The sequence below is a fragment of the Protopterus annectens genome, chromosome 2.part1 (assembly GCF_019279795.1).
Source record: "Protopterus annectens isolate FY-2018-M chromosome 2.part1, PAN1.0, whole genome shotgun sequence".
Classification (NCBI taxonomy): Eukaryota; Metazoa; Chordata; order Ceratodontiformes; family Protopteridae; genus Protopterus; species Protopterus annectens.
The window spans coordinates 359,828,430-359,847,055 of NC_056729.1; the positions used below are offsets into that span (position 1 = coordinate 359,828,430).

Genomic DNA, 18,626 nt, shown 5'->3' on the forward strand with positions numbered 1-18,626 from the left:
ATAGCTTTGGGAATATTCCCAAATGTAATGACTGCAACAGTGAAACATGAAGAACATGGTACAGTTATGTACACCTACAATAAATGTAGATGTTATAGTGTATTCACTGTTGCAGCCCTGGTTACCCTCCCTCCAGCTCCCTAACTTCTTTTGGCTATACCTCTACTTTCCTTTACTATGCTTAAATGCCTTTTTGGTGTATTTGTTTTTTGTTGGAGGTATATCTTTGTGCTTTATGTTTGTTTCCCATTAGGGGGGCACCTGTCATCTGGGGCAAGAAAAACTGATGTAATGGCGTCAGCTACATGTTTTATACCCCTGACGACCTGATGTCATGGAAGAAGAGACAGCGACTGACGCAGAACCCAAGACTTTGTTAATCAGGCCGACTGAGGGCTACCTACAAGCAGATAACCCAAATGTAATGACTGCAAAAGTGAATACAGTCGAACATCTACATTTATAGTAAGTGTACACAACTGTACTTTCTTCAATCCCAGGTGGGGAAGAGATTTTATTCAGGGATGTTTCTAGTGCCAAAGAAAGAAAATGCTTGGAGACAAGTTTTGAATCTTTTTCCTAAACCTGTTTGTAATGGTGCCTAAATTCAAAATGGTATCACTTCACAACCTGATATGACTTCTTCTTTCAAGTTTCCTGATAACACTAGCCTTAAAATATGCTTTTCATCACATCCCTATTCATACAGACTTCATATGTTTCTTCTCTTGAATTTTTTTTTATTTTTCATATATAATAATAATGTTGCATTTTTCTATATAGATAAATGTTATAACATTCTATATACATTAAATACAATTGGCTTGAACACATAATGTAAAAATAAGACCAATATAAAGAGTAGGAAAAAAATTATTTGAACAAACAATAACTTCAAATAAGTTTCACATGAAGGATTAGTCTGAGTCCAGTTCTAATGTCTCAATAAGAGCAAGGATTTTCACCCAAGGATTGTTAGTCCATTTTGTAGGAAAAAGTCTCTGTTCTTTGACTTTGATTTCAAGTGATAGTTTCTTTCAACAATTTCAAGAATTCTTCAATAGAGGGTTCTTGTATTGACTTCCATTTTCTTGTTATACATTTTCTCGCCACAGCCAATATGGACCATAATAGATATAAATCCTTTTTACTCATTTCTGTATTATCATTTACATTTAAGAAAATTAGTGATTTGGATAAAACAAATGCATCTGTGAAAATAGCTTGTAGGAATTTAGTAATTTCTTCCCCACATTTTATAATTTTAATGCATTCATAAAACACATGAATCCAATCTGCTTTTTACAGTTTAATAAACATTTCCAGCAGATAGTATTTTTTGTTGTTGTAATTTAGCTAATTTATCTGGTGTGATAAATGCTCTATGTATAAATCTCCTATTATAGATTTTCCATACTTGTAAATTAAATGTAGAGTTGATAGAATATAAGAGATTGGCTTTACTTTCAGCTGTTAAATTAGTTTGAAGTCCTTTAGTTATGTAGTTCCAAAATGTTAGGTTAGTGTTGGTTTTATAGATCATTAATATTTATATATTTTTGATGTCAAGTTTGTCTAGTTAAGTTTGTTATATATTACTTCAGACATAAGATTTATGAATTTAGGGCTGTCTTGTAAGTAGAGCTAATTATTATTCTATTTAAATCTTGGGCATGTGACAGTATGCTTTGAAGTACCAACCAGTCAGTGCCTGATATATTAAATGTGTTTTAAATTTGTTGAATGTCTAATACTTTTTGATCTTTTATCCAATGTTGCCAACAGCTAAAGTTTTTCATCTCCCAATTTGTTAAAGTATTTTTATGAATTTTATTATAGACGTTTTTTGTAGAACTAAAGGGTATTAATAAATCTAACCATATTTTAATGTCTGAGTTGGAATAGATACATATGTTAAATATACTATATATGTTGTTTATGTAGTTTAAATTAGTTGGTTTTGATATATTTTATATTATATTGAATATTAATAATTAAACCATGCCACACTGTATTATGTTCTATTGAGATGAGATTTTTAGTTCTATTTTTATTTAGGAGAATAATAATATGCAAAGTTTTCAATATTGAGGAATAATTACTATCAAACCAATTAATCATTTTAAAAATAGAAGCTTTTATATACGTCTCTGTGTCTGGAAAGTTGATTCCACCTCTTTCCCATGGTCTGATGTGATGTAAGTATGCTGTCCTATTTCTTTTTGGATACCAAAGGAAGCTTAGAAGGATTTTATTTATTATTTTTAAATATTTTCTTTCTGGAATCATTGATGTGGCTTGCGCAATATAGTTCATTTTTGGCAGTAATATCATTTTTATAATTTGCAGTCTGTCTTCAAATTTTAAATAACATTTTATTTCTTTTTGTAGTTAATATTTGTATATTATTTATTAATTATAGTTTTGGGCTAGCGTTGATTCTAAACTGTTAGTATTATCCCTAAATATTTTATCGTGGAAACTTGTTTGCCTATTATATGACTCTTGTTTAATAAGGGGTCTCTTTATTTAAAGGTAGATAATTTCACTTTTGTCTTGTTAAAAGAAAGACCAGAGATTAAATAGAATTTATCGTATTTGTTTATCTAGTTCTAATAAATACTCATCTGAAGCATTTATTGTGAGCAGTATATCGTCAGCAAATAGCATAATTTTTGAGTTGTTGTCCATATACATCAATACCATTTATTTTGGGATTGTTACGGATCAATATTGCAAATAATTCTATTGTCAGGGCAAATAGTATATGGGACGCTGGGCATCCTTGCTTTGTGCCTCTAGATATTTCAATAGCTTCTGAAGTGAAAGGTCCAAGTTTGACATATGCAAGATTATCTTTATAAATGTTTTTTATTAATACAATAAATGTAAGTGGAAAATTAAATAATTCTAAGGTCTTAAACATAAATTCCCATCTAAGGTAGTCAAAACTTCAGATGTTTTGTGTGCTTGGATTATATTACCAGTTTTCTGCCATACCCTTTGGAATAGGCACTGCTTTAAGAGTGTTCACAAAGTGTCCAGTCTCCAATTATAGCTTATTGCAGGCTACAGGATATCCACATTTTTCCATATTTAAACGACTTGCTTACATTTTAAAGTCTTTTTGTAAATGTCTTGAATCTCTGTCTCGGGTGAGAGATCAAGATAGTATTCCAAGAGAACATTCAAAAGTCTTTTTCAACTCCCTCACAGAAGATTGTGTTCCTGAGATGTCAAGCTAGACACCTCAGTTCAAATAATTTATTTTTATTCTACAGGAAGAAATAGATCTTTATTTAGATCTGTTTCTAAGGTTTTCCACTCAGACTTTGGTCACTCGGGGGAGGGGGAGATACCTCAGGATTTTGGGTCTTATGGCAGCTGTGATTCTCATGATGCCCCTGGCAAGACTCCACATGAGAAAGATACAGTGCTATCTGAAATCTCTCTGGTCCTAGCATTCCCACCCATTATTTTTTCAGATCCCTGTACTGGGATCTGTTAGAAGAGAAATCTTTTGGTGGAGATGACAGATATCCTTAAATCCAGGTCTCCCCTTCTTCCTCCCTGCTCCAAAGCAGTCATGCAGACTATTTGCACTTTTTTCTGGGGAGCAGTTTCAGGAAGGATAAAAGTGCCGGGGTTATGGGAAACCAAGGACAGACACAAGCACATAAATATCAAGGAGTTGCTTGCCCTGATCAAGCCACTCAACTGTCTGAATGGAACCGTCTTTGGTGCCTGGGACCTCTTCAAGTGGTTGCAGACAATACCACAGTCCTGGTACTTGAGCAAGCAAGGGGGAACCAGGTCGTACCCCCTTTGCAAACTAGCCATGTTAGCTTAGGAAATATCTGCACAGCACAATCTCACTCTGCAGGAATCCTGTATTCCGTCAGAGCAAAATTGTGTGACAGACGAGGTGAGCAGGACTAGGGCAAACCCTCACGAATAGATACTAGAGCAGGGGGTCTTCCAGGATTTGATTCGTCTGTGGGGAGTTCTGCAAATAGACCTCTTTTTTCTTTGAACAAGCATCTGGCAAAATTCTATTCCAGGACTCCATGCAGGAAGGCCTGGATGGACAGATGTGTTTTCTTTTCCTTGGACAGAAATATTTCTCTGTGCCTTTCCACTAATACCCAGAGTACTTCTGAAGATTCAGAAGGAAACTCCCAAGATCATTCTGGTGACTTCCTGGCCCAGACAATAGTGTTCTCCCTTCTTTTGGAAATTGCCAGGGGAAGTTACTTCAAACTTACTCTCGGACAGGATCCACTTGCACAAGAGCAGGGATGTTTGATACACCCCAGCATCAATCATCTTCAATTAATTGCCTGGGTACTAGGGTCTAGGGTCTTAACTCCTTTTAGGCACCTCTTTTCTGATGAAGTGCAGCAGGTACTAATGGAAGCAAGAAATCCTGCTATTAGAAAATCATTTAGTAGAAAATGAGAAAGGTTTTGTAGTTGGTGCCAACAACATAACCATTATCCATTCAGGGCTTGTTGTTCTCTGTTTTTACAATGTTTGTTCGAGTTACTATCCTATGACCTTGCTTATTCCTCTAGCAAGATTCATTTAGTGGCCATTTCAACATGTCTGTCCATGGATCAGCCTCTTTCAAGGCAGTCGTATGTAAAAATGTTCTTGTAAGGGGGTTTGCATACGAACCCTCCAGATAAACTGGTGACTCCTCCTTGGGACCTTTTATTTATATATATATATATAAATATTGAGAGAGAGAGAGAAGCTAACACTTGCTCTACTTGAACCAGCTAGTTTGAGTTGAGGTTTGTGACATGGAAAACAATTTTACTGATTGCTCTAACTTCTGCAAGAAGGGTATCTGAATTGCCTGCTGTAATGGTGAGTCAACCCTACCTCATTTTCCATAGGGACAGGGTTTCTTTGACAACTAATCCTTTTTATTCCTAAAGTGGTATCTGAGTTTACTTTAAGCCATTCCAGCCCATTTTTTTCCTGTACCTAAAAATGAGGGATATTCCATAACTTGGATGTCCAGATCTTTGCCTCAGTTGTTCATTTCTCCCTCCACCCGTCTTGTTTTTGGTGTTTTTTATACCAGGGTGGGACATTTATTTTTTTTTTTGTTCTTCCTAGCATTGACCTTTCAGAGCTCAGACTTCCTCTGTTTACTGTCAGCAAAGCTTTGAGGGGTTTTGCACTGAATCTTGCCTTTTAGTCAGCTCAGCTCAAGTTGCCTGATGGTTTGGATGCATGGTAGAGGCCCAGAGGCTTTGGAAGCTGGCCGGCTGTTATATCCTTGGCAGGATATAACCCATATAGGTAAGACTACTGCAGCAGTGGATCTTCGAACATCTACATTTATGGTAGGTACAAAACTGTACTTTATTTGAATATCTACTGTTATGGTACATGCTTTCAGTGTCTGAACTGTCCTTTTCTGTGATTAAGGCGTTGAGAAATGGCTTAATGATTCATATTTATGTGCCTTGATTATACTTACCAGTGGTATGGCTCTTGAGGCAGTACACGGCCATTCAGATTGGTTTGCAGCAGCAGAATTAAAACATCACTTGTCTGTAATCTTTCTCCCATTGCATTGGTTGGCAGAAGTGAGTTTCAAACCTCGACCATCTCCAGATCATCTGTCTTTCCTTACATTGGTGAGCAGTGGTGACTTGTTTAACCTTTAGTCTGTAAAGCAATTTTGTTGCCAGGCTGTGCGTATCCTCACAACCGCAAATTTAAATATATAGCGGTATAGATTAAGAAAAGCTTATTTTATTTTTTAGTCAGAATATTTTTAAGAAATGGCTATAAATGAGCTCTGAAGAATACACAAAAATGTCTGTGATGCAGCTGATTAAAGAGTATGAAATGGTGAGCTTCTCATATCAGTATATCCAGAGAGGACATGACTGCAGTCCTGTATGCAGCTAGAATGCTGCTCACTAAATTGGGAGGCAGCCTTCCAGGTGCTGTGGGTGTGCAGTACGCAGACGAGGCATCTCTTCCCAGCCCCATTTGATCCCAAAAGCTAGATGGAATTACAGAGACTGGCATTAGATGTTCTCATCTGGACCTTGATGCAGCTGCAAAACTGAAGTAGATGGAGGACAAAAAAGGAAAACAGCACTACACTACTAGAGAGGTAAACGCTGACCCTTTGCCAAAGGCAAGTGAATACTGGGGAGGGAGGAAAGCAGAATCCTCAATTCCAAGGCTGGTGCCAAGTTATTTCCACAGTATAAAGTGAAGGATGACTTTGATGGCTTCATGCTGGCATTTGAAAGGATGTGTAATCAACAGCAAACTATCGGGGGTAGTGTGTGTGTGTGTGTGTGTGTGTGTGTGTGTGTGTGTGTGTGTGTGTGTGTGTGTGTGTGTGTGTGTGTGTGTTTGTTTTAACTCCTCCGCTCACAAGTAAAGTCGTACATGCTGTTTTAAAGTTAAATTATGCTGAGTGTTTAAATTAAGTTAAAATTATTTAAGGTTAAAACATTATTTACTTGGATGCTTTAAACTGACTCCTAAGGTACATATAAAAATAGAGAGCATAGAAGAAAGGCAGATAATAGTGTGTGTAATTATACTGCATAAGTAAGCACTTATCATTCATAAGTGAGTGAGTAGATGTCAAGTCATTACACTTGAAAAGCTGGCTAAGCTTTTGGTGAGGGGACGAGTTATTCAGTACTCTGCCTGAGGGGCATCTGATTATGGTGGGCAGACCATAAATGTAACACTGATGAACAGATGGTGAGATTAGCTAGCTAGCAGGTCACAAGTGCATAAGAAGAGACTGCCCAGCATTACACATGAGTATAAGGGCACTTGTGGGGGGCAACAGTCTTAGCCATCATAGCAAGTTCCATAAGCAAAGTGTGAAGCCACCAGTTCTGGTATAACCCAGGTCTACGGGGTTAAGTGGTATAAATATAATTAGAGAGAGCATGTGTGGTGCAAATGTCCACTGAGACAAGGTGTGGAGCAAAAGTATAGGAAGAAGCAAGCAGGGGTAGTGCTTCAACAGTGTTTGGTTTTCTGGGGACAACCACTGCACTAAACTACCACAAGTGTCTGTACCCTATCCTCATCGAGGGGAAGATGATCATTGCTAAGAGGGATGTAGCACTAGACACAATAATTGTCTGGTGTGTAGTTGTTATAAGTGAGCAGTATTTGGCCTTGCAGTCCACTCCAGTTAGAGACTTGGAAGCAACACCTTTTCAGGTACCATTGGCCTGAGCTTATTTGGATTTGTAAGTAGAGCAAGGGAACAGGCATGTGGTAGTGTGTGATGAGATCCAGGTGGATGTTTTAATAAGAAATTATTTTGATAATGCAGTCCCTTGTGTTACATGTGGTTACATAGTGCCAGGCATGAAGGCAAGCAGGTAGAGAAGGCAGCCGGGTGGTGACCCAGCCAATATCCACACTTGTATCTGAAGCTGGTTATGTGACTATTTCAGGAAATATTCTGGTTAGTAGCTGTGACCCTGAATCTGAGCCACAGCTGTTGTATTTGACTTCCCCTAGAAGGTGTTATTTTAGTGAGGGTCAAGAGGTTGTATGAAGCTTGAATTTGAAGCACCACCATCAGAAGATGCTAGACTTCCTTTGGAGGGGAAGCTGGGGTGGGTTACAGAATCTGAGTTAAATCTCAGCCCTTGCTTTACAGGACTTTAGAAAGGTAGCCAAGAAAACTGCTGATCAACAAGGGTAGGGAAAGTCCATGTACTGGAACAAAGGGTCATTGTACAGAGAATGGACAACCGAAGAAGTACTAGAGAGGGAAGTGATATACCAGCTGGTAGTGCCCACAAACTACTGATGAGCACTTCTAGTCATGCCCACAACGTTCCGTTTTCAGGCTATATGGGCATGAAACATGCAAATAGAAGGCTTATGAGTAATTTCTGTTTACCAGGTGCTGAAAGACACGTGAGCAGTGCTGACAAGGCAGGAGATAACACTACAGTTGGGCAGGAGATAACGTTACAGTTGCTTTAATGCCTTTGCTTGCTATTGAGGAATTATTTCAGACTGTGTCTATGGATATTGTTGAGCCTTTTAAGTACCCCCAGTTGCACAGGTAAGAGGTGCAGCCTGGTGATGTTGGACTATGCTATTAGATATCCTGAAGTGGTGGCGCTCTTCTCCACTCAAACAGAAAATGTGACAAATGCTCTGGTTAGGTTTCCCAAGAGAAATACTGACGTAGGTGAGTGCAAGTTTCATGGCACTCTTCCTGACCGGTTTGTGGAAGGATTGTGAAGCAAAGCCAATAAAGTGTCCCCTGCTAGTAAATAGTGTGGGAAGAAATAGCCAGGGAATTGTTATGGCTAGGCTTGTATAGGCCCTAGGGCAGATGGCCTAGTACCAACCTATGAACCTACCACACACAGAATAGTGATCTGGTGGAGAGGTTATACTGTACACGGAAGACCATGTTAAATATTTGCATACTAGTTCAAGTGGGAATGGGATGGGTACCCATCTCATTTTCTCTTAGCATGTAGAGATTTTCCCCAGGAATCCACAGAATTTTCACACTTTCAGTTGTTTTAGGTCACAAGGTGAGGGCTCCTAGATTTAGTTTGTGATGAGTGGGAGGGTAACTGTCATTCATACAAGGAATCTTGTAGGCTGTCCTAAACTTCAGGACCATGCTTAGGGAGTTTGTGGGGATGTTACAAGAGCACCTAGTGCAGACACAGCAGTAGCAACACGTCTGGCATGACTACACAGCCAAGGCTAGAATGTAAAATCATATTTACATGTGCAGCATATATTACATGAACAGTATACATTTTTGCATAAGAATAAAGGGAGTACATTTACTGAAAATTGTGAAAGAAAATTACATGCACTGGATAAGCATTATTAGAGAATGAAATGCAAAGGGAAACCTTGTATGCATACACCTGTTCAAAATATAGAAGTAAGATAGAAAAAAAGTAGAACAGGAAGTGGATGTTGGTAACTGCAGGTATAGGTAGTAGTCATTTGATTTAATATTAAGAAAGAAAGATTTCATGAAATGTTAGGTAAGACAGACAATGAAAGGTTAGTGACTGGGGAGTGGAAAAGGCAGTAAAAAGTGATAGTTTGATAGTTAATGAGATTTTATGAGGTAAGATAGAGTAGGTGGGTTAGAAAGTAGACTGGTGCTAGAGTTATTGGCTAAGGGACAGATGCAAGGAAAATACTTACTATCTCTCAGGTATAGAAGGAGCCAAGAGGGCAGGAAGAGCCAGCACTACCTTTCATTTAGGTGTTAAGGTGCAAGGTTTTCAATCTGTCTGTTTTAATGTAGGGATTTTGTCACGAGTTTTCTCACATAGTGGGAATAAGTCGTCTGCAACAGTGCTTAATAATTTGCTGATGCATAGTAGGAGTGTGTTGCTAGAGCGAGGTCTCTGGTAATGGAGGGTTTTGTAATGCTGGGCATTTATCAGGAGAGTAGGAGATTGTGGGTGGTGTGTTTTTTGTGTGTGTGTGTGTGTGTGTGTGTGTGTGTGTGTGTATGTGTGTGTGTGTGTGTGTGTGTAGGTAAGTTGGTGTGGGAGTCTAAGCGAGTTTAATTGTCATAGTACAATACAGTGATGTGTTTTGATAGGGAGCTTGGTTGCAAATGTAGTTGGTTTGTAGTAGGGGAGAGGCCAGTTTAATTTTATAAGTAATGATGTTTGTAAGACTGGGTGAAGCATATAATCATAAAGAAAGGATGTAGGTTGATGCTGAGGTAATTGTAGGTATTGCTTGACTCTATAGAGGGAGACAAGTTTTTGATGAGTTTTCTTGATGGAATAGATTGTGATGCTCAAACTTGAGGTAGTCATAAACTACCTTGGAGTCATAGTCTAGATTGGCAGTTTCTGTTACAGCGTTAAATGTATTAAAGTAGTTTGTACTATATTTGAGTCCTTCATTTGGATTTATACGTTTTGATACTGTTGTGAGTCCTAGTTTTGTACATTTCTTTTTTGTTTCTATTTTACTGTTATTATTTGAGATGATATGAAATGTGTGTGTTTGTAGTTAAGGTATTTTGAGTGAGTAACATGAGTTTGTTTTTTGGAGGGATTGAGAAGTATGTTCTGAGTTTAAGCCAGGATTCGGTGGCAGTGAGGGAGTTTTGAGTGAACTCCTGTGGAGCACATAGCAGTTGAGTCGTAGGCATCTGTCCAAAAGTGTCAAGACAAGTAGCAGCATGGAGTTTTTTTAGTTTATTTATTAAAATGTTAGGTAAGGGTATGGGCCAAGTCTTGACCTTTGGGGAACGCCAACAGAAACTGGTAGAAATGGTGAGAGATTTTGCTGCCATTTAACTGCCTGCTGGTGATTGGATAGGTAGCTGTGTAACCAGGAAAGGGAGGAAGAAGCTTTCAGTGGGATATGGTTTTTGAATACTTTGGTTAGATCAAGGAATAGAGAGGAAACTAGGTAGCCCTTATTCCTTTAGAAGAGAGGTAGTAGTACTGTGGTTGGGTCTAAACCTGTACTGGGTTTTGGAGAGGAGGTTATGCTTATTTTTAAATGTTGAATAAACTGTATTATGGATACATATCTGAAAATGTTTTGAGATAGGCAATAAGATTGCAGTGGGTCTGTAGTTTAATTCAGATGATGTACCCAATTTGTGAAGGGGAATTTGATTTTTTTTTCCCCAGATGGAGGTGACAACATTTTTACTCATTGGCAGGTTAATCAAAATGGAAACGTAGCAGGCTGCTGCATCTGCAGCAATTTTTAGATATTTGGTGGGAAGGTTATTAGCAGCTAGGGTTGTTGGTGTTGGGTTACTAAGTACTTTTGTAATAGTTGAGGATGAGACAGGGTGAAAGCTAAATGTATGTGTTTCTTTTTTCCAAGATCGGGGAAGTTGGGTGGTCATTGATTGGGAAATGAGCAGTCTCAATAAAATAAGTGAATTGGTTGATGATAGAATGACTGTTAGAAGCTCTAGAAGATGGGCTGTGATGGTACAGCCATGGTGTATTATTTTCATTAAGGATGACCAGATTAGTTTGGGATTTATTTGGTGCTTATACTGGAGGTTGTTATAACTTTCTTGTCTGATTTAAGATGTCTAAAATTTTGGTAGGTATATTGTGTTTTATTTTTGTACCATTCCTTCCAGGCTTTCTCTTTTAGTATGAGCTGCTTTGTCTTGTTTAACCATGGTGCTGTGTTAAATTTTACCCCTTTGTCATACCTGGTTCTAATAAAATGTAAATGTAGCTGAAATTGCTCAATATAGGGACAATGCTCTTACAGCATTCCAGTTTAGAGGGAGAGAGTTGAGATAAACATCTCTTTGGCAGATTTGGTGACTTTATATATATCTGGTTGGAAATAACTTGATTTGGGTGAACCACATTGTTGTCTTAACTGATATTATGTTGTGGGGTTTAGTTGTTAGAATCCAGTCCATTATGAACTGCCTATTAGTGTTTTTGTTAAGTTGAGTGGGGGAATGTATTAGTTGGGTGAAGCCATGTAAGTTTATAGTCTTTAGGGTTGCTAGTGTTTAGAAATATCCAGTCAATTTTGGGTCTTCCAATATGAAAGTTTCATGGGGGATGTTTTCTGATATCCATTGTAGGATATTTTCTACTGTGGTAATTTTATCGCCTGCTGGATATATTGCTGAGATTTATATTGATTTTCTTTGGATGATTTTGAGGCGAGAAGTTCAATATCATAAAATCTTGGGATATTTAGCTGGGATGGGGTTATTTCTCAGTTGTTGTTATAAATAATGGCTATGCACTTTTATGTTTTCTCTATTGAAGCCTGAGGAAATGACTTCATTGTGAGGAATTTCTTGTTTTAGCCAGTAGAATGTCTGGGGAGTAAAATGTTAGACATACATGCATGCATTGCATTTTGTTGCAGATGCTTCTGATATTAATATTGAAATGTGTAAGGTTTGAGTCATTAGTACAGGGGGATTTTTTTATGGGAGCACTGGATGCCAAGGGTTTGGCTGTGGTGAGTGGGTGTTACATGGGGCCTGGATTTCGGTGTATATGTCCACTAAGATTCAGAGTGAAAGTGGGGTGGGTAGCGTTATAGAGACAATTGTATTTGTACTGAAGTTTTATAATGGGCGACGTGTACTTCACCACCCTGTTTGGAGAACAAACTTTCTCCAACTATGTATTAATGTCCAGGTAAGTTTTCTTCTTCACAGCAGCTCAGAGAAAAAAGCAAATGGACACCATTCTTTACATTTGATAAACAGCGCTTTGCTGTTTAACAAGTGTAAAATTAAAAAAAAAAGTAAATGTATATAAAAAACATTGTGTATATGTGTGTGTGTAAATGCACAGTTGCAAGGGTGTGTATATGTGGGGGGGTAAGGAAGAGAGACTGCGCATAGTAACAAGCAGGCAGCATGTATTCCCTCTACAGTAAGAAGTAAGAAACTCTAATTTCTGGTATTATTGATGACTTTAATTCTTAGTGATTACCACCAAATTGATCAATCTGTGTGGGCAGAGGAGCACCATGTAACAAAATCAAGAACACTAAAAAGGAGTGGGGTGGGAGAATCATTTGTAATGTCTAACATTCTAAGATTTTGCAATTCATTTGCACACACAGATACCGGAGGCATATTCACTTAGTGTCTGGAATTGCTTTGTGTGTGTTTGTGTGTGTTTGTCATAGGTAGGCACTAGGCTATTAGCCCTAGGGCCTATATAAGCCTAGCCAAAAAGGTACCCTGGCTTTCGCCACACAAGAAAATTATTTTCCTTTGCCCCTGTCGAGCAGAGACACAGAAGTGATCCCTGGGGTGAATTTCCTATTTCCCATCCAATCATCAAGATTTTTCTTGAAGAGTGCTAATGAGGAGCTCTGTTTGACATAGATAGGTAGTCCGTTCCAGAGTATGGGAAGTTTTAGGGACAGGAATCTATCCATCCAGCATGGTCTGTTTTTTGTGGTGACAAGGTTTAGGTCCCTAGAGCGTGTAGCTCCTTGGGATTGGGATTTCTTTAAGTGGAGCATGTCCAACAGCTCTGGGTTTGACACAGCTTTGTATGTTGGGCAGAGATCGCCTCTGAGTAAAGCTGGAGTTTTTTGAGACGGTCTGCGTAGGGCATCTGTTTGAGGCCAGTAATCCTCTTTGTGAGGTATTTCTGTGGTCTTTCCAGTTGTTGTAGATGTCTTGTGGGGTACAGACCAAAAGGGCCATTGTACTCTATAATGGGTCTAATGTGTGATGAGTAGAGGGGAACAATGACCTCTTTTTTTTTTTTTCTGGATGAAAAACCTTTTGTGATGAGGTGAGCCATGTAGAAGGATTTCCTGATGACTTGATGACTGTGGTGATGTGATTATCAAAGGAGAGACTACTGTCCACCTGTGTCCCAAGTTCTCATCACACGTTTGGCGTTAAGTAGACTGCAACTTATGGGTACAGAGTTTTTACCAAAGGGGATGACAATACACTTTTTGGCATTGAGCTTCAGGCCATGGCTTTGACACCAGGCGTCTGTCTCAGTGAGGCCCTTTTGTAGTATGTCCACATTGTTAGGAGTTTCAATTATGGCTCCTAGTTTGCAGTCATCTGCAAACTTTGTTAGCCAAAGACCTTCTGTGTTAGCCTGTACTTCAGAGAAGTAGATACCAAACAGGAGAGGACCCAGGACTGAACCCTGTGGTACTCCACTTGTCACTGGTCTGAAGTCGGATTTGGAGTCTGCTACTTTCACAGTGTGGGTTCTGTCCGTAAGCCAGTTGGCAACCCATCTTGTGACATAGGGATTTATACCTAGTTTAGTGAGCTTATCTATAATTCCAGAGTGGGGGATGGTGTCGAAAACCTTGGCGAGATCTAGATAAGCTGTGTGAACTACCTTACCCTCATCTATGGCTTTGGTGACTGCTTCAAAGAAGTCAGTCAGGTTTAGGAGACATGATCTGCCTTTTACAAACCCAAGCTGGGTAGGGTCTAGAGTTTGGAGATTACCAATGTCTTTGTTTACGAGTTCCATGATGATACGGTCCATGGCCTTGCAGACCAGGCTCGTCAGTCTAATTGGGCAGTAGTTCCCTGGGTCTGTTGTGGCTCCCTCTTTGTGGAGTGGGATAACCGTCATGGTGTGCCATTCAATGGGCACAAAGCCTGAGGTGAGGCTATGATTGAACATGGTACTTAGGTAGGGTGCCAGTTCATTCTGTAGTTCGTGTAGAATGCAGCCTGGGATATTGTCAGGTCCCATGGATGCTGTGTACTTGGCTTTGGAGAGTGTTTTTTTACCTGTGCAGCCGTGATTACAGGAACTTTGCATTCTTCCGGTATAGAGATGGGCCCTCTAGAAGGTGAGAGGGGGGGTAAAGTTAGCACTGAACCTATCTGCCAGCATGTTGGCAATATCGGTTGGTTCTGTATATTTAATGCCATTGTGCTGTAACTCAGAGCAGATCTGAGTGTTGCCATTGAGATTCTTGACATAGCTATAGAATGCTTTGTGGTTGTCTTTAGAGTTGGTGGCAATTTTGTTTTCGTAACTAGCTTTGGAGGATTTTATGAGGGATCTCAGCTTCTTACTGAGGTTGACCAGGGAGTTCCTCCAGTCATGGGATTTTACTCTTTTTTTTGCAACAGTTTCTTTCTTCTGTTGTAGAGTTTGTTTGTCAGAGGACCACCAGATTGGCTTCCTTTTTTGGAGGATAGCATCTTGTAAGTGCTTATAAAGTGCATTTGTGTAGGATTCAGCAGTCGTACCTCTATTGTCCGTCTGCATGGGTGTCATGAAGTTTGCCACTTCTTAAGAAGTGTGAAGCTGGCTTTGGAGAATTTTTTTACGGTGGTTTCCTTAATTGGGGGAGGGGCGGGAGTGGTCAGATCTGATCAACGAAGAATTGACTTCTGGTGTGGAACACCGGTTGCTCATGTTGGTAATGACCAGGTCTAGGATATTGCTGCCCCTGGTGGGGGTGTGAATAAGTTGATCCAAGGCATTGGAGTTTATGAATTCCAGAAAACGTTGAGCAAAAGAGTTGGTACATAAGTAGTTTTCCCAGTTAATGGTGGGGTAGTTGAAATCGCCCATTTATTAGGGTGTTGGGTTGTACCCTAATACTTTCCAGTGTGTGTGTGTGTGTGTGTGTGTGTGTGTGTGTGTGTGTGTGTGTGTGTGTGTGCGCGCACGCTTGTGTGCATGTTTGTGTGTGTTGACATTTATGTAATTTATGTTTGGATGTAAAATAGTTCTTCAGTCTAATTACATATCCTACAGCAGGTTTGAAACACTAAATGAAGGAAATATTTAATATCAAAAATAAAAAAGTGTGTAATAAAGAAATAAAATCAATACAACAGGTAGTCCCTTATGTAAACACAGTAGTGTTGTCCAGGGTGTATATTGTTGGTGAAATAATCTTTCAGGGGTGTAGAGGCCGACACCACAGACACTTGGATGGATGTTATTTCCCCAGTAACACATGCCCTGCTGGGCATTATTGCTTACTAAACAAGTTATATTCCTAACCGTAATGTACTTATAAAGGAAGAAATCTGAGAATGTAGATTTGTATAGGTAAGAAGCTACAGTCAGATAGAAAGGGGAGTTATTGTGATTTTGTGCATGTGGGTTAGTGATGGAGATGGGATATTGAGTGAGAGTACTATGGGAGGTAATGAGGTGAGTCAGAGTAGTGTGTGTGCAAATCAGTAGTGAATGAGTTGAGATGGAGGGCAGAATGGGTGGGAATATATAAGATATTTGTAGGACTAGGTGCAGTGTAGTTAATACAGAGTTGGGTAGTCAGATGGTGTTCTTGAGTATATTGGGAGTATGCGTTTTGGTGGCAGTGATGGAAGATGAGCATTAGGAAGCAGAAGAGAGAGTGCGTGATGAAATTAGTGATTTGCCTGAAAACAATGAGTGTAAAAAGGACAGTTTTGAAGATGAAGGAACGTTTTGAGAGTAATGAGACTGAGGTGTGAAAGTGGAATTGTAGCATGATAAGCAGCGAATGATGAGGAGGAGGAGAAGAGAGTGCAAGTAGTTATGTGGAAAGAGTGCAAACTTAAGGTGGTGTAATTGATAGATTAATGAGGGTGAAATGTGGAGTGGATTTGAATGGCTAGAGGACAGATTAACTAGTAGATTTAAATGGAGGAGATTCATGCAAGTAGAGTAAAAGATAAGTATGTCTTTAAGGATGAAGTGGTCTGTGTAAAGAGATGCATGGAGCGAGGGAATTGTGTAAGGTGGGATATAAGGGATGGGAGGGGACTGACACAGGAGCACCTCCCAAGACACTGGAAAGAAATCAGTGCATATATGCACACTTTACATGGCTTTCCCAAGTTAAGAAATCACTTATCAGTAATGCTTTCAGTGATTACATGTTTTGTAAAAGGAGCAGTGGTCTAACACGTGCTTTGAAAGATTAAGCATTGACCTATCTCATTAGAATGCAGTCACTATAGTGCAGTTTTTGAAGGAGTAAATATCTGCAAAACATGAATCAGTTACAGTTTACTGCTAACAACTTGAGTGCAGGAATGAGGGGAGTAGGCTAAGAGAATAGCAGAAAAAGTATGAACTTGCTAGGGGAGAATATTCCCTAGAGATATTTCAGGTGCAATTAACTGTTGGTAGGACACCTATTCAAGGAATTACCAGCTACAGGACTCCCTCCATGAATCAGGACACCCACTCTGCTTATTTAGATCTACTTGACCCCGCTGTAGATCTACTAGACTTATCTGCAAGGCAGTGGAGCGAATCATCATGGACCTTGTCAACAAAGGAATAGGTAATCTCCAAACACTCGATCCTACTCAGTTTGGATTTGTCAAAGGGAGATCATGCCTGTTAAATCTGGTGGACTTCGAGACAGACACAAAGGCCTTGGACGAGGGGAAATCTGTGCATACACCCTACCTAGATTTAACCGAGGCTTTTGACACTATCGCCCACTCAGGCCTAATTGACAAACTCACCCAGGTAGGTATCAACCCTTATATCATTAGATGGGTTGCTAACTAGCTCACTGGTAGAGCACACACAGTCCAAATAGTGGAATCCACCTCCAAAGGCAGACCTGTAACCAGTGGTGTTCCACAGGAATCGGTCTTGGGACCTCTACTGTTTGGAATCTATTTCTCTGAAGTGCAAGTAAAAAGTAAAAGTCTGTGGCTGATAACTGCAAATTGGGAGTGGTCAGAGAATCTCCAGATGATGTGTGCATCCTATAAGATGGTCTTAACACAAACAAATGATTAGTGCCAAAGTCATGTTAAACTCAATGCAAAAAATGTATTATCCCTTTTGGTAAGAGTGATGTTCCGGCTAACTACCACATGCTCCACAGTGGTAAGAATGGCATTCTATATTGCTCATCTCATAAGTAAGGGCATTGTCTCCAGAAAAAGCACTCAAAACTACAATGTAACATGGAGATGCAAGAAAAAGGAAGAAAATCATGCACAATGTTTAACGTTTAACTGGATTAAACATTGTGCATCGGTGGTCGGCTTGATTCTTGATTTTTCCTTTCTGCATCTCGCTGTCAGAAAAAAAAGAACTTATAACCTCCCTGTACTCTTCGTTCATCAGGCCAGTAATTGAGTACAACGCTCCTTTTGGTATGTACCTTTCTAAGCACCTGCAGCTTTTGTAACAACCACAAAGGTTCCTCACAAGGAAGATTTAAGATCTTCAGCATCTGTCCTATGTGGATCGTCTGAAATCACTGTCACTTTATTCTGTTTCATACACTCAAACTACTCCGAGGCGATCTCTGCCTTGCATATAAGGCTGACCCTGCTTTATTGGAAGTGGTGCATAACCACAAGTCAAATGGTGCACGGGTAACTTGCTCTAAAGACCTTAACCTGGTATCTGACATTAATAGAACCTGCTGGTAGAATAGATTTGTCTCACAGAGGTTACTACACCTTTGGAACAGACTCCCACTTCATGTCAAACAGAGCACCTCAATGGGCCTCTTCAAACGCAGGCTGGACGATTGGATGGGTAACTGCAAATTCATCCCATGAGGTTCCACTTGCGTCCCTCTTGGACAGGTGCAGTAGATGCTGATCATGGAAATAAGGGTCGAACATGCTTAGGCTTGTAAGGGCTCTAGGGCCATTAGCGTAGTAACTTCCTATGATCCTGTGGTCAGTCATATAATAGCTGTTGCTCAAATTTGTGAACTTGTGCTTTTTTCATAGGACTGTCTGCTCTCAATAATAGTATAAGAAAACTAACATCATCTGGAACAACAATCCACTGTTTATATGAATAATGCAGCTGTCAATACAATATCAGAATGGTACAGTCCGAGGTCCCTGACAAGAGTGTAAAAGCAGCATTTGGGATTCCTATTTAGCAGAAAAAAATGGTGTTTTAAGAGAAAGTTCCTTCTATATATATCTTTTTGGCTGAGGATGTGAAAGCAGTATTCAGGATTTTTTTTTTTTTTTTAATAGCAGAATGGACCGTATTTTAGAGAGAGGCCCTTGTATTCAGCTTAGATGTGGAGGTGAACATGCGGTGTCTTGACAGTGTGACAGGACTGGAGAAGGATAGTGTACTAAAAAGAAGGAATATTGTAGTCAGAAATATCAACAGGTTTTCTACATTTAATTGGGTGTA

The 18,626-nt window shown here is 39.4% G+C and overlaps 1 protein-coding gene across 2 annotated transcripts in view; it reads left to right on the forward strand.

The window, feature by feature from the left end:
* Window positions 1-18,626, forward strand: part of TAPT1 (transmembrane anterior posterior transformation 1) — a 1,296,801-nt gene that overhangs the window by 229,584 nt on the left and 1,048,591 nt on the right. The window lies entirely within an intron of this gene.